At 38.2% G+C, this 14,153-nt stretch overlaps 1 protein-coding gene and 1 pseudogene across 19 annotated transcripts in view; one reads left to right on the forward strand and one right to left on the reverse strand.

The window, feature by feature from the left end:
- The window catches only part of LCOR (ligand dependent nuclear receptor corepressor), a 152,162-nt gene that overhangs the window by 110,056 nt on the left and 27,953 nt on the right, over positions 1-14,153 (reverse strand). The window lies entirely within an intron of this gene.
- On the forward strand, positions 10,359-11,104 carry LOC140621066 (eukaryotic translation initiation factor 4E pseudogene; annotated as a pseudogene).

The raw sequence follows: 14,153 nt of genomic DNA on the forward strand, positions 1-14,153 counted from the left end.
CTCTCCTGCTCAAAAGCCTATAACACTCCTTAATTTAATCAGTAAAGCCTACCTTTCCCTCATTAAAACTGTCAAAATGCAGCTGAGCTTTCCTCAAAGTATACTAGAGAGGAAAACAGACATTAGAGACAACATACCCAACATCTCATACATACATACACATGCACACAAAGCAAAATCCCATAATGGCCTACACACTTTATATGTGATCTGCTGTTCCTTTTCTTAGATTGATTCTGACTCTTTTAGGGTAGAATACCATAGTCCTGGGTCCTTCCTATTTCATCAAAAAGACATAGGTCTGCCTTTTCAACTTTTTTTTTAAGATTTTATTTATTCATGAGACACAGAGAGAGAGAAAGAGAGAGAGAGGCAGAAACACAGGCATAGGGAAAAGCAGGCTCCCTGCAGGTAGCCCGATGTGGGACTCATCTGATCCTGGGTCTCCAGGATCATGCCCTGAGCCAAAGGCAGTCAGTCGCTCAACCGCTGAGCTACCCAGGTGTCCTTGCCTTTTCAACTTTTAATGATGCTAACATTCATCAGTGAATTCATGGTATTAACTTGATCCCATCATTATGGTCAACAATCATCTTCACCTAATAATTTCAGCATATAAAGAATCTGTCTAGATCTATCATTGTGTCATCGGCACAAAACGGTGATTCTTCTAATACTTTCATTTTTTCATTTATTAACTGGAATTCTTCAGGAAAGAAAACCTTTCCACCATCAACTACTTGGTTATGTTAAAACACATTTCATGGGACGCCTTGGTGGCTCAGCGGTTGAGCATCTGCCTTTGCCTCCAGAGTTCCGGGATTGAGTCCTACATCAGGCTCCTGCATGGAAGCCTGCTTCTCCTCCCTCTGCCTGTGTCTCTGCCACTCTCTGTGTCTCTCATGAATAGATGAATAATATCTTTAAAAAAAAAGACACATATACACATTTCACAATGAAATGCAATATAAGTGCCTCCTTCTCTCCATGTATAAATTTTCAGAATAATGAGCTGACAATCTGAAACCTCCAAAGGTGGTCAATAGTGATTTCATTTTTTAAAGTATCATTACAGGGGCAGCCCCGTGGCGCAGTGGTTTAGCGCCGCCTGCAGTCCGGGGTGTGATCCTGGAGACCCAGGATCGAGTCCCACATCGGGCTCCCTGTGTGGAGCCTGCTTCTCCCTCTGCTTATGTCTCTACCTCTCTCTGTGTGTGTCTCTCATGAATAAATAAATAAAATCTTAAAAAAAAAAAAATCCTTTCTTCCTTTCTCCCTTTCTCCTTCCCACCCACCTCTCTTTTTCTTTAGTATTTACATCTCTGACCCTGTAAGATATAATCAGCTGCTTGTAAGTCTATCTATGAACTGTCCTTACTGCAGGAGAAAAGTTAGAATGGAGAGAAAAACTGTGTTCTGCTTTATACTAGATTACACATTCAGTGCTCTGACATCTCACTACAATTTTAAGAGTGAGGAGTGAGGTGAGATAGAAAAAGTCAATGTAGAAATTCAGCTTCTGGGATCCCTGGGTGGCGCAGCGGTTTGGCGCCTGCCTTTGGCCCAGGGCGCGATCCTGGAGACCCGGGATCGAATCCCACGTCGGGCTCCCGGTGCATGGAGCCTGCTTCTCCCTCTGCCTGTGTCTCTGCCTCTCTCTCTCTCTCTCTCTCTCTTTCTGGGACTATCATAAATAAATAAAAATTAAAAAAAAAAAAAAGAAAGAAAGAAAGAAATTCAGCTTCCAAGAAGTAACATCTAAATGGAATCTCAAAGAACAAATAGGTATTAAACAAAGAGACTGAAAGTATTTCAGTCATAGAGGATGTGCAAAAGTATGAAAAGTCAGGGTACATGATTTATTTGCATAATTACAAGAAGTTTAGGGGCCCCTGGGTGGTTCAGTCAGTTAAGCGTCAGACTTGATTTCAGCTCAGGTCAGGATCTCAAGGTTGTGAGATCAAGCCCTGCATTGGGCTCTAACATGGAGCCTGCTCGGGATTCTTTATCTCCCTCTACTGGTCCACCCCCACACTCTCTCTAGAAAAAAAATTTTAAAATAAAAAATATCAATCAAAAAAACTTACAAGAAGTTTATTATGACTGCCTAGGTCAGTGCTTTGCATACAGGGTAAGTACTATATAAACAAACATTTGCTCTTATTATGCTGATTACTGGAAAATGCAAATAAATTAGGTAAAATCATTAAGATATGGGTAAGATGTCCCTGGAAAGTCAATTAAAGCTTAAATTTTATCCTGAAGCAATGGGAGCCACTGAAAGGCTTCTGACAGGAAAATGGCAAGTGCTAGAAAAACTACACTGGCAGTGTTAAAGACTGGGTGGAATACAGACAAGCAAAAATTATAAAAAGAATTAATGATGGAGCATGCAGAAGTGATAAAAAAAAAAAAAAACTCTTAGGGGCCTGGGTGGCTTGGTTAAATGTCCAACTCTTGATTTTGGCATGATGTCAGGGTTGTGGGATTGAGCCCCACATCAGGCTACAGACTGGGCATGGAGCTTGCTTAAGATTCTCTCCCTGGCTCCTCAAAAAGTTGAAAATAGAGTTATCCTACAACCCAGCAATTGCCCTACTGGGTATTTACCCAAAAATACAAATGTAGTGATCCAAAGTGGCAGCACCTGCACCCCAATGTTTATTTTTTTTTAAGATTTTATTTATTTATTTATTCATGATAATCGGGGGGGGGGGGCAGCGACACAGAGGGAGAAGCAGGCTCCATGCAGGGAGCCCGACGTGGGATTCGATCCCGGGTCTCCAGGATTGCGCCCTGGGCCAAAGGCAGGCGCCAAACCGCTGCACCACCCAGGGATCCCTGCACCCCAATGTTTAGCAGCAAAGTCCACAACAGCCAAACTATGGAAAGAGCCCTGATGTGCCATCGACAGATGAATGGATAAAGATGACGTGGTATACTTTATAACGGAATACTATTCAGCCACCAAAAATGAAATCTTGCCATTTGCAACAATGTGAATGAAACTAGAGGATGTTATGCTAAGTGAAATAAATCCATCAGAGAAAAACAATTATCATATGATCTCCCTCGTATATGGAATTTAAGAAGCAAAACAGGATCTTAGAGAAAAAAATAAAACAATATGAAATCAGAGAGGGAGACAAACCATTGGAGACTCTTAATCATAGGATTATGATTACTGGAGGGGAGGAAGGTGAGGGAATGGAGTAACTGAGTGACAGACATTAAAGAGGGCATGTGATATAATAAGCCCTGAGTATTATAGAAGACTGAGGAGTCACTGATCTCTACCTCTGAACCCAGTAATACATTACATGTTAATTAATTGGATTTAAATTTTAAAAAGATTCTCTCCCTCCCTTTGCCCCTGCCCTGTTTGTTTGTTTGTTTTTATTCATGAGATATAGAGAGAGAGGGAGAGAGAGGCAGGGACACAGGCAGAGGGAGAAGCAGGCTCCACGCAGGGAGCCCGACTCGGGACTTGATCCCGGGACTCCAGGATCACGCCCTGGGCTGAAGACAGGCACTAAACCACTGAGCCACCCAGGGATCCCCAAGCCCTGCCCTGTTTAAATAAATAGATGATAGATAGATAGATAGATAGATAGATAGATAGATAGATAGATAAAAACCACTTTATACTATAAAGAGAGGGAAATCTGCAAACTTCTTGCAAAACCTAAGAGATCAGCATACTGATTTTTACTAAAAGATAACAGGTATCTAATAGCATGTACAGAGGTATATACACTTAATAGTAAATATTCCTGGACTGCCTGTAATGCTTTCTTTACATTTACATTTCAGTAAAGACACCTCCAGTAAAAGTAAATAATTTTCAACAAAATTATTTCAAGGTAATGAAATGCCCTATGTTCTCTTTTTCACAAGCAAGAGAAACTGATGAAAGCTCATGAATGTCTCCCAGAAGGCTGGTTTTCTAAAGACTCCATGATGTAACAAAAGCTAAATTACGGCTGTTGCTGCTGATGGTACCCTGATTCAGCTTCTTTAAATTTTTTGTGGGCTCAGTAATACTTTTTACTGACACTACAGTAATGGTATGAGACTCATGTGCCCTAACAAGAGAGTTCACACCTAACTCTAGCTATATGGACTAACAGATGTGAGATATGAGTTAGCTACACAGAATGTAGGACAACTTCTGGAGAGCAAAATACAGAGCCAGTTTACTGGCAGTTCCTATCTTAAGTGTTTTAGAGGTCAGAAGGATTGCTTTTGTGGCATGGACTACTTGGGTCCATTGGAGACTGTACCCAAAGTGACAAAACTTCCTGCAGAGAAGATGAGTTGACAACCATGGTTTTACCATGAACTCTATGGAACGACAGGGATTGTGACTTCTGAAAATTACTAAATTGGTTTGTTGTTTTTTATAAGGTATACCTCCTCAAATCTGTTGTTCTTCGTGCAAGGAATCATTTCATGGTTCAGAAAGAAATCAACTACTATAGCAATCTCCTTAGAAAAAGTCTAAATAAAGTGACCTTTTTCTATTCTGATTCTTTAGGAAAATTTGAGACTAAAAAAACTCCATGTTACAATAAATCCTCCACAGATATCTATCTTTACATTTATTGAAGAGCAAATATCAATTATATAACTATACATTATTTACATAAAAAGTTCTCACAAATCAACAATAAAAAGACTAACTCAAATTTTTTTGGGGGGGGCAAAAGACTTCATAAACCCTTCAAAACAGAACATATATGAAAGTCCAATAGGCACATGAAAAGCTATCTTTAGTCATCAGGGAAATTAAAATATCACAACAAATCAATGAGATACCACTTCACAAATGCTAGAATGGTCAAAATAGAAAAAAATGACAAAAACCAAATACTGGTGAGGATGCACAGTAACTGATCCCTCCATACACTGTTGGAGAGGAATGTAAAGTGGAGCTATAACCTCTTTGAAGAGCTCTTTGACAGTTTCTTAGGACGTATGAACATATATCTCTACCCTATAACCTGGAAACTCCATTCCTAGGTATTTACCCAAGGGAAATGAAAATAGACTGATATAAAAATGTTTATGGAATAGCCTTATTTATTATAACCCCAAACTGGAAACAACACAAATGTGCGTCAGCAATGAACAAATTGTAGTGTACCCATACAATGGAATGCTACTCAGCAATAAAAAGTAATGAATTTATGTCCAGAATAAGCAAATCTCTACAAAGTAAATTAGTCATTGTCCATTGTTAGGGAATGGAAAGAGAGGGGGACAAGACAAGGAGTGATTGCTAATTGGCATGGGTTTATACTGATACTCACTGGGGTGAGGAAAATATTCTAAAACCTGATAATGTTAATGGCTGCACAACTCGTGAATGTAAAATTCACCGAACTGCACACTTTAAGTGGGTGTATTGTTTGCTATGTGAATTATATCTCAATAAATACACTTAAAAAAGGGAATCAAAAAAAAAAAAAGGAATCAACTATCAACACACACAAATGTTACATGTAAGCAAAAGAAGCCAGACCAAAAAAAAAATAATAATAATAATACATATTGTATGATTCCTTTTATATGAAATCCAGATGCAGGCAAAACTAATTTATGGTAACAGAAATCAGGTATTGCAGTGATGGGCAACTGGCTGGAAGAGAACACAAGTAAACTTTCTAGGAGGCTAGAAATGTTCTATATCTTGTTTTGGATGGAGATCCAGGGGAATTGTCAAAATTTAAGAGTTGTAAATTTTATTAAAAAAACAAAAAACAAAACTCTCCTATTTGAACTTGGAAAGAAGCTAAAAAACTAAGAGTACCTGAGGAAGAATGCCTTAATCCTTCCCCAGTAGGAGTAGATTGTACAAATGTCTATTTGCAGAAATATCCGAGGCCTGAGTATACTGTGTTTTCTTCCCATAACATTTTAATAACAACCTCATCCAGTGCTCCTCCATGCCCCCCTAATTTTCACATATCAGTTTTCCTAATTTTTAAAAAATACTCGCAGAATATTCCAAACAAGGCCAAAACTGAGCCTTGTTAAAGCATGTATAAGTGCCACCAAGTGGTGAAAAAGAAATATATTTACATAAACCAGATCCTAAGAGGAAAACCAAGGTCTTTTTCTGTCTTCTGAAAACGTATTGATACCCTGTCTAAAAGAATCCTCTCCACCTACCACCTTTTTTTTTTCTTTCCCCTAGTTAACTCATATTCACCTTCACCTCTCAAATGAAAATTTATTTTCTTAGAAATTCTTCTGATTTTGTTATTCCAAACTCCCCACCTCTACAAACACACACACACACAACCACATCTCTTTTCAGAGCTCTTATCTTGTGTAGTTATAGGTTCTACATATGATTTATGTCCCTATTTCTCTTATTGGAGTCTAAGTGCCATGTGAACAGGAATAGTCTACTAAAATAAGTTTAAAAAGTAATTCAACCAAACCATCTAAAGGTCATCTAAATGATCTAAGAGATTGTCCCCAAAACAAAGAGGCCGTCCTTGCTTGAGAAATCCATTATAAGTCAATATACATTTATTTGACAGGGACATTTATTTTATATCAGTATCTATGAGTCATTGAATATCTACTTCCTTGTCAACCTGGCTCTCAGAATATAGGGATTCTTCTGAGTCATTGGTTTCTATGCTTATTTTGCCTGTTGATCCCTTAATTAGGTATATGTATTCTTAACTTTAATTTCTGTTGTGTGTTTTACATATGTTTCTCCTGTAATTACTAAGATACCAAATTTTAAGACATTAAACAACGTTTATAAACTACTAACAAGACAATATTTAACAGTAATAATAGCTGTAGACACAAAACTGCTTAGGGATGGGGGCTTTAGTTCAGAATGCAAACAAAGTGACATTACCACCCAAAAGCTCAAAACAGTTCTTCCATCAGCCATTAGAAATGACAAATACCGGGATCCCTGGGTGGCGCAGCGGTTTGGCGCCTGCCTTTGGCCCAGGGCGCGATCCTGGAGACCCGGGATCGAATCCCATATCAGGCTCCCGATGCATGGAGCCTGCTTCTCCCTCTGCCTGTGTCTCTGCCTCTCTCTCTCTCTGTGACTATCATAAGTAAATAAATAAAAATTAAAAAAAAAAAAAAAAAAAAGAAATGACAAATACCCACCATTTGCTTCACCATGGATGGAACTGGAGGGTATTATATGCTGAGTGAAGTCAGTCAATCGGAGAAGGACAAACATTATATAGTCTCATTCATTTGGGGAATATAAAAAATAGTGAAAGGGAATAAAGGGGAAAGGAGAGAAAATGAGTGGGAAATATCAGTGAGAGTGACAGAACATGAGAGACACCTAACTCTGGGAAATGAACAAGGGGAGGTGGGCAAGGGGTTGGGGTGACTGGGTGATGGGCACTGACGGGGGCACTTGACAGGATGAGCACTGGGTGTTATGCTATATGTTGGCATATCGAACTTGAATAAAAAAATATATACAAAAAAAAAAACACTTCTTCGAACATTCAAGTAAAAGAATGCTGACACAGAAAGAATGAAGTGCCAAAAAAAAAAAAAAAAAGTTAACAATAGGCAAGTTGGAGATGAAAAACAGCATCATGAAAGAAGGCAAATAGTATTTTGTAGAATACATTAAATAGAAGGAAAAACGTTTATAGAAATCAACTTATGCCAACTAGATAAGTACTGTACTTTAGCAAATGCCCATGGGAAATACAAAAGAAGGCCTTTGGGCAAAATTTACTTTTCTACAATCCTTTGAAGCAGTTTAAAGAAACTGCATACCAGTGTATGCTTTCTTGAAGAGTGAAGAAGTCACACTCAGAAAAACCCAGATGGTTATGCTGTGCCAATTACACACTGCAAGGCCTCCTAAAGCAGTAACACAGCAATTGAACTTTCAGAATCAATTCTGTAAGAACCAATTCTGAGCATGTGAAAATTCCTGAGTTGGAGAAAAAGGACCCAGAAGTCTTTCATTTAATAACAATCATCTCCTCCCTTCCTCCCCTATTAAAACATTATTATTACTTTCACCATTGACAATGTATCATAATCATTGCAAGATATCAACTAAAGATCAAAAGTAAATAGAAATTTCCTCAAAAATAAGAGGCTCAACCTCAACCTCACTCATACAGGAAATGCTAATAACTAAGTCTATACTGAGAGTATTTTTTACATATCAAATTTGCAAAAATCCACAAATCAGACACAATACTATATTGGTAAGAATGTGGGGATACACTCTCCTAATGGATGCTCTCCTACAATGATGAAGGGACTACAAAATTGTATCACCCATATAGAAAGGCAATTTAGCTATATCTAGCAAAATTACAAATATATTTTACCCTTTAACTCAGCAATATCACTTCTGGGAATGTATCCTACAGATACCAGCACACATACAAAATAACTTACATACAGTATCATTCACTGGAGCATGGTTAGTGACAAGTGAAAAGTGAAAACTTATGTTTGATAACCGTCTAAATATATTACAGCATATCCACACAATGGAATCCAATGCAGTTGTGAAAAAGAATGAGGATGCTTTCTATATACTGATACAGAAACATAGCTAAAATACATAAAGAAAAAAAAATACAGAACAAAGTATTTTCTATATATTGTCTATTCATTGTTGTATGTGAGAAAAAAGTAAGAAAATATTAACATCTGCTTTTATTTTTATAAAGAAACACTGAAAGAATACATAATAAAAACGGTTAGAGAAGCAAGTAAAACTGGAGTAGATGAGGCATGGTGGAAGCAATATTTGTCACTGCATACTTAATAAATGAGTTCTGAACTGAGAAAATATTTCTAAACTTAAAGTAAGGTACCACTGTCAAAAATATCTACAATGAGAGATCCCTGGGTGGCGCAGCGGTTTAGCATCTGCCTTTGGCCCAGGCCACAATCCTGGAGACCCGGGATGGAATCCCACGTCGGGCTCCCAGTGCATGGAGCCTGCTTCTCCCTCTGCCTATGTCTCTGCCTCTCTCTCTCTCTCTCTCTCTCTCTCTCTGTGACTATCATAAATAAAAACAAATAAATAAAAAATTTAAAAATATCTACAATGAAAATTATGGGGTGCCTGGCTAGCTCAGTCAGTAATGCATGCTACTCTTGATCTCAGGGTCATGAGTTTAAAATCCACACTGAGTGGCATACAGCTTACTTTAAATAAATAGAGAAATAATTATTTTTAAAAATTTACTGCATTCATCATTACTAGTTTAAGATAGGACATTTTCTTCCTATTTGCTTATTGTTCCTATTTCATTTGAGTGAATATGAGAGGATGATAAATACTTAAAGTGCCCGGATAAGCCCCCCAAGCTATTTTTCCAGTAATCTTAAGTTCCTTAAAATAATGAATCTTTATACAAAGGTTTTGAATGAGAATTCCAGTACCTACAGAAAATATCCACTTACTACAAATTAGAAACTAGAAGGATGTTCATAAGATCTTATTTTTTTCAAAGTCTAATCAGACTTTGGAGGTATTATCTGACTCTCTCAGTTTGCAAAAAATGAACAAGAGTTCAGAAATGCCGTTCAAGCTACTCTTAGGTTTTTGTTTAGTCTCACCAAAATACTAATTGTTTCCATCTTGCTAGCCAGTTTCCCTAAGACATATTCTTTCTTTCATCTTCAAGCTACTGGAACATATTTACTCTAGGTGCTTCACTTTAATTATTTCTACTCCTGATTCTCACATGGCACTGCACTATTTGGAAGTCAAACATGTTAAGAAATATTGTTTAGTTGTACATTAATAACAACAATGGCTTCAGCTAAACTACAACTACAGACTCTGTAGAATATAGAAGTCAATAAACATAATCAATTACAAAGTACCATCTCACATTATTATGGATACGATGAAATTTTAACAAAATATATTTTTAAATGCCAAACCCATATAATTCCAAAGGCATCCCAAAGCCCCATAAAATCCATTTAGAATGTAAAAGGTATTCACTGGGAAAACTAATGGTCAGCATTTTAAGAAGATGGGCTGAGGGACGCCTGGGTGGCTCAGCAGTTGAACATATGCCTTCAGCTCAGGGTGTGAGCCCAGGGTCCTGAGATCGAGTCCCACATCAGGCCTCCTGCAGGGAGCCTGCCTCTCTCTGTGTCTCTCATGAATAAGTAAAATTAAAAAAAAAAAAAAAAAAAGAAGAAGAAGAAGAAGAATTGGAGGAGGAGGAGGAGGAAGAGCTGAGGGGCATCTGGCTGGTTCAATCAAAAGAGCATACAACTCGATCTCAGGGTCATGATTTCGAGCCCCATGTTGGGTATTGAGATTACTTAAATAAAACTTTAAAAAAAGGGATGGGAGATCGATCTAAGATGGTGACTATGGAACTGGAAACCACCCCTACTCCTAATCCCCCGCCTACAGAAGAAGAGAAAACAGAATCTAATCAGGAGGTTGCTAACCCAGAACACTATATTAAACATCCTTTACAGAACAGATGGGCACTCTGGTTTTTTAAAAATGATAAAAGCTAAACTTGGCAAGCAAACCTTCAGCTGATCTCTAAGTTTGATACTGTTGAAGACTTTTGGGCTCTGTACAACCACATCCAGTTGTCTAGTAATTTAATGCCTGGCTGTGACTACTCACTTTTTAAGGATGGTATTGAGCCTATGTGGGAAGATGAGAAAAACAAATGAGGAGGACGACGATGGCTAATTACATTGAACAAACAGCAGAGACGTAGTGACCTGGATCGCTTTTGGCTAGAGACACTGCTGTGCCTTATTGGAGAATCTTTTGATGACTACAGTGATGATGTATGTGGAGCTGTCGTTGATGTTAGAGCTAAAGGTGATAAGATAGCAATATGGACTACTAAATGTGAAAACAGAGAGGCTGTTACACATATAGGGAGAGTATACAAGGAAAGGTTAGGACTTCCTCCAAAAATAGTGATTGGTTATCAGTCCCATGCAGACACAGCTACAAAGAGTGGCTCCACTGCTAAAAATAGGTTTGTTGTTTAAGAAGACACCTTCTGAGTATTCTCACAGGAGACTGCGTCAAGCAATCGAGATTTGGGAGCTGAACCAAAGACTCTTCAAAAGCAGAGTGATTTAAATGCAGATTGCATTTAAATTTGATTTCCATCTAAATGTTGCTAAGATATAAGAGAAGTCTCATTCACCTTTGTCTTGTACCTCTGTGTTCTTTTTTTTTTTTTTTTTTTTGGCTAGAGTGTCCACTATCCCAATCAAAGAATTACAGTACACATCATCCCCAGAATCCATAAATGTGTTCCTGGCCCACTGTGTAATAGCTTAGTAGAATTACCATATAAACACATTTTGCCCATCCACAATATTCAAAAAAGAACTTCCATTTCTATACCTTACAGGAAAAAAATTCTGTTTATGTTCCATTGTATGCAGGAGCATATTTTGCTGGTTTGAAAGAGTATGATGCATACAGTTTTCTAGCAATTTTCTTTGTTTCTTTTTACAGCATTGTCTTTGCTGTACTCTTGCTGATGGCTGCTAGATTTTAATTTATTTGTTTCCCTACTTGATAACATTAGTGATTCTGATTTCAGTTTTTCATTTGTTTTGCTTTTGTTTCTTTCCTCATGTAACATCGGTGAAGGATCCAGGAATATGACACAAAGGTGGAATAAACATTAATTTTGTGCAAAAAAAAAAAGGAGGGGGTGGGCTGAATTAAAAAATTTTATAGGTACCAAATATGGTCTATATTAGTTTTCTGGCTGCTGAACAAACTAGGTGGCTTAAAACAACAGAAATAATATTCTCTCCCAGTTCTGGAGACTGACAAGGCAGCAGAAATCAAGGTGTTGGCAGGGCTATTCTCCCTCCAAACAGTCTGAAGAAGAATCCTCCTTTTTTTCTTTGTAGGTTCTGGTAGTTGCCAGCAATGCTTGGCATTCTTTGGCTTATGGCCACATAACTCCAATTTCTGCCTGTATCCAATTTTCCCACTTTCTGTAAAAAACATCAGTTATTGGATTAGGTCCCAATCTAGTATGACCTCATCTTAACTTGTTTGTAACTATAAAGACCCTATTTCTAAGCAAAGTCACATTCGAAGATACTGGGTGTTCAGACTTCCATTTTTTGCAAAACACAATTCAATTCAACATGGCCCAAATCAGTCCATTTTTTCGAAAGTAGATCTGGATTTATATACGGAATATTTACAGATTTTGCCTAACCTACTACTCATTTCCCTTTTTTAGGGAATAGCATCTGATTTTCTTTTGAAGAATCAATCAGTCCCTCCCTCAAGCCTTAAGAGAGGGCCAATCTTAAGCCTCTCTCAAAAACCGGGCACCTGTCCTTGGTCAGGTCAGAGGATCATACTCCTCTAGCCTTATGGTGACTGGTCCAGAGGTAGGCCACATGACCCAAGCTTGGTCTTCCCTCCATCGATTTGTTGCTATACAGAAAAACACATGTGGACTTTAAGAATTATGTAAGTCTAGGGGTGCCTGGGTGGCTCAGTCAGATAAATGACTGCCTTCAGCTCAGGTTGTGATTCCAGAATCCTGGGAGCACCATGGGGGGGGGGGGGGGTCCTGCTCAGCAGGGAGTCTGCTTCTCCCTCTCTCCTTACTTGTGCTCTGTTGCTCACTCTCCGTCAAATAAATAAATAAAATCTTTTTTAAAAATCATGTAAGTCTAGAGCTGCTACTAATCACCTTTACCATCATACCTCAAGGAAACCAAAATTGATAAAGAATGCTTAGTAAGGGACATTCCTGATACCATCAATCAAACTTCTGATTCCAGTTACAGAAGATCCTACCTATAGCTTTACCCTATGAACCTCCCAGTTCATAAACCTACAAAATGACCTTTTGACTTATAATTTCAATTGGCTTTCTGAACTTACAACAGAAAGAGTCCTGAGGGATCCCTGGGTGGCGCAGCAGTTTGGCGCCTGCCTTTGGTCCAGGGCGCGATCCTGGAGACCTGGGATCGAATCCCATGTCGGGCTCCCGGTGCATGGAGCCTGCTTCTCCCTCCTCCTGTGTCTCTGTCTCTCTCTCTCTGTGACTATCATAAATTAAAAAAAAAAAAAGAAAGAAAGAAAGAAAGAAAGAAAGAAAGAAAGAAAGAAAGAAAGAAAGAAAGAAAGAGAGAGAGAGAGAGAGAGGAAGAAAGAAAGAAAGAAAGAAAGAAAAGGAAAGGAAAGGAAAGGAAAGGAAAGGAAAGGAAAGGAAAGGAAAGGAAAGGAAAGGAAAGGAAAGGAGGAAGGAAGGAAGGAAGGAAGGGGAAGGAAGGAAGGAAGGAAGGAAGGAGAAAGAAAGAAAGAAAGAAAGAAGAAAGAAAGAAAGAAAGAAAGAAAGAAAGAAAGAAAGAAAGAAAGAAAGAAAGAAAGAAAGAAAGAAAGAAAGAAAGAAAGAAAGAAAGAAAGAAAGAAAGAAAGAAAGAAAGAAAGAAAAAGAAAGAGTCCTGATAGATATAGGTAGAACACTGCAAAGTGCCATATGATTGAAAACAGGGCCTCACTTTTTTTCAGGTTATTTTCTCAAACTTGGCAAAGAGATAGGAAGAGCCAGTAGAAAAAAAAAAAGTAGTTTGTATCCATTTTCTTTCCCAATCTATCAGGGCACCTCCCAAGATAGGTTTTAGAATCTAAAAGTTACAAACAAATTCATTCATGCTTGTTAAGGTATGAATCTGTGAGCTCCTTATAGCAAAACATAAATATAAAAAATTACATATAATATCTCAGAATTATAAAAATCTAAGCACCATTATCTAAAAACAAAGCAATAATAAAATCTTTGCCTCCTTAATGACATTCCACATCACTATCATCCCTAAAGCAATGACAGTCCTAGATCAACAAGTGATGAGAAAGTAATACTGAAATTATCTTCTCCACATCACCACTGTGAGAACATTCACAACAGTCTTGCCCTTTAATTTTTACTTATTTATGATAGTCACAGAGAGAGAGAGAGAGAGAGGCAGAGACACAGGCAGATGGAGAAGCAGGCTCCATGCACGGGGCTCCATGATCCCGGGTCTCCAGGATCACGCCCTGGGCCAAAGACAGGCGCTAAACCGCTGCGCCACCCAGGGATCCCCAGTCTTGCCCTTTAAATTGGTTTTGTCCACGTTTCATTCGTTTC

Source organism: Canis lupus, chromosome 29 (genome assembly GCF_048164855.1).
Source record: "Canis lupus baileyi chromosome 29, mCanLup2.hap1, whole genome shotgun sequence".
NCBI classification, from domain to species: Eukaryota; Metazoa; Chordata; class Mammalia; order Carnivora; family Canidae; genus Canis; species Canis lupus.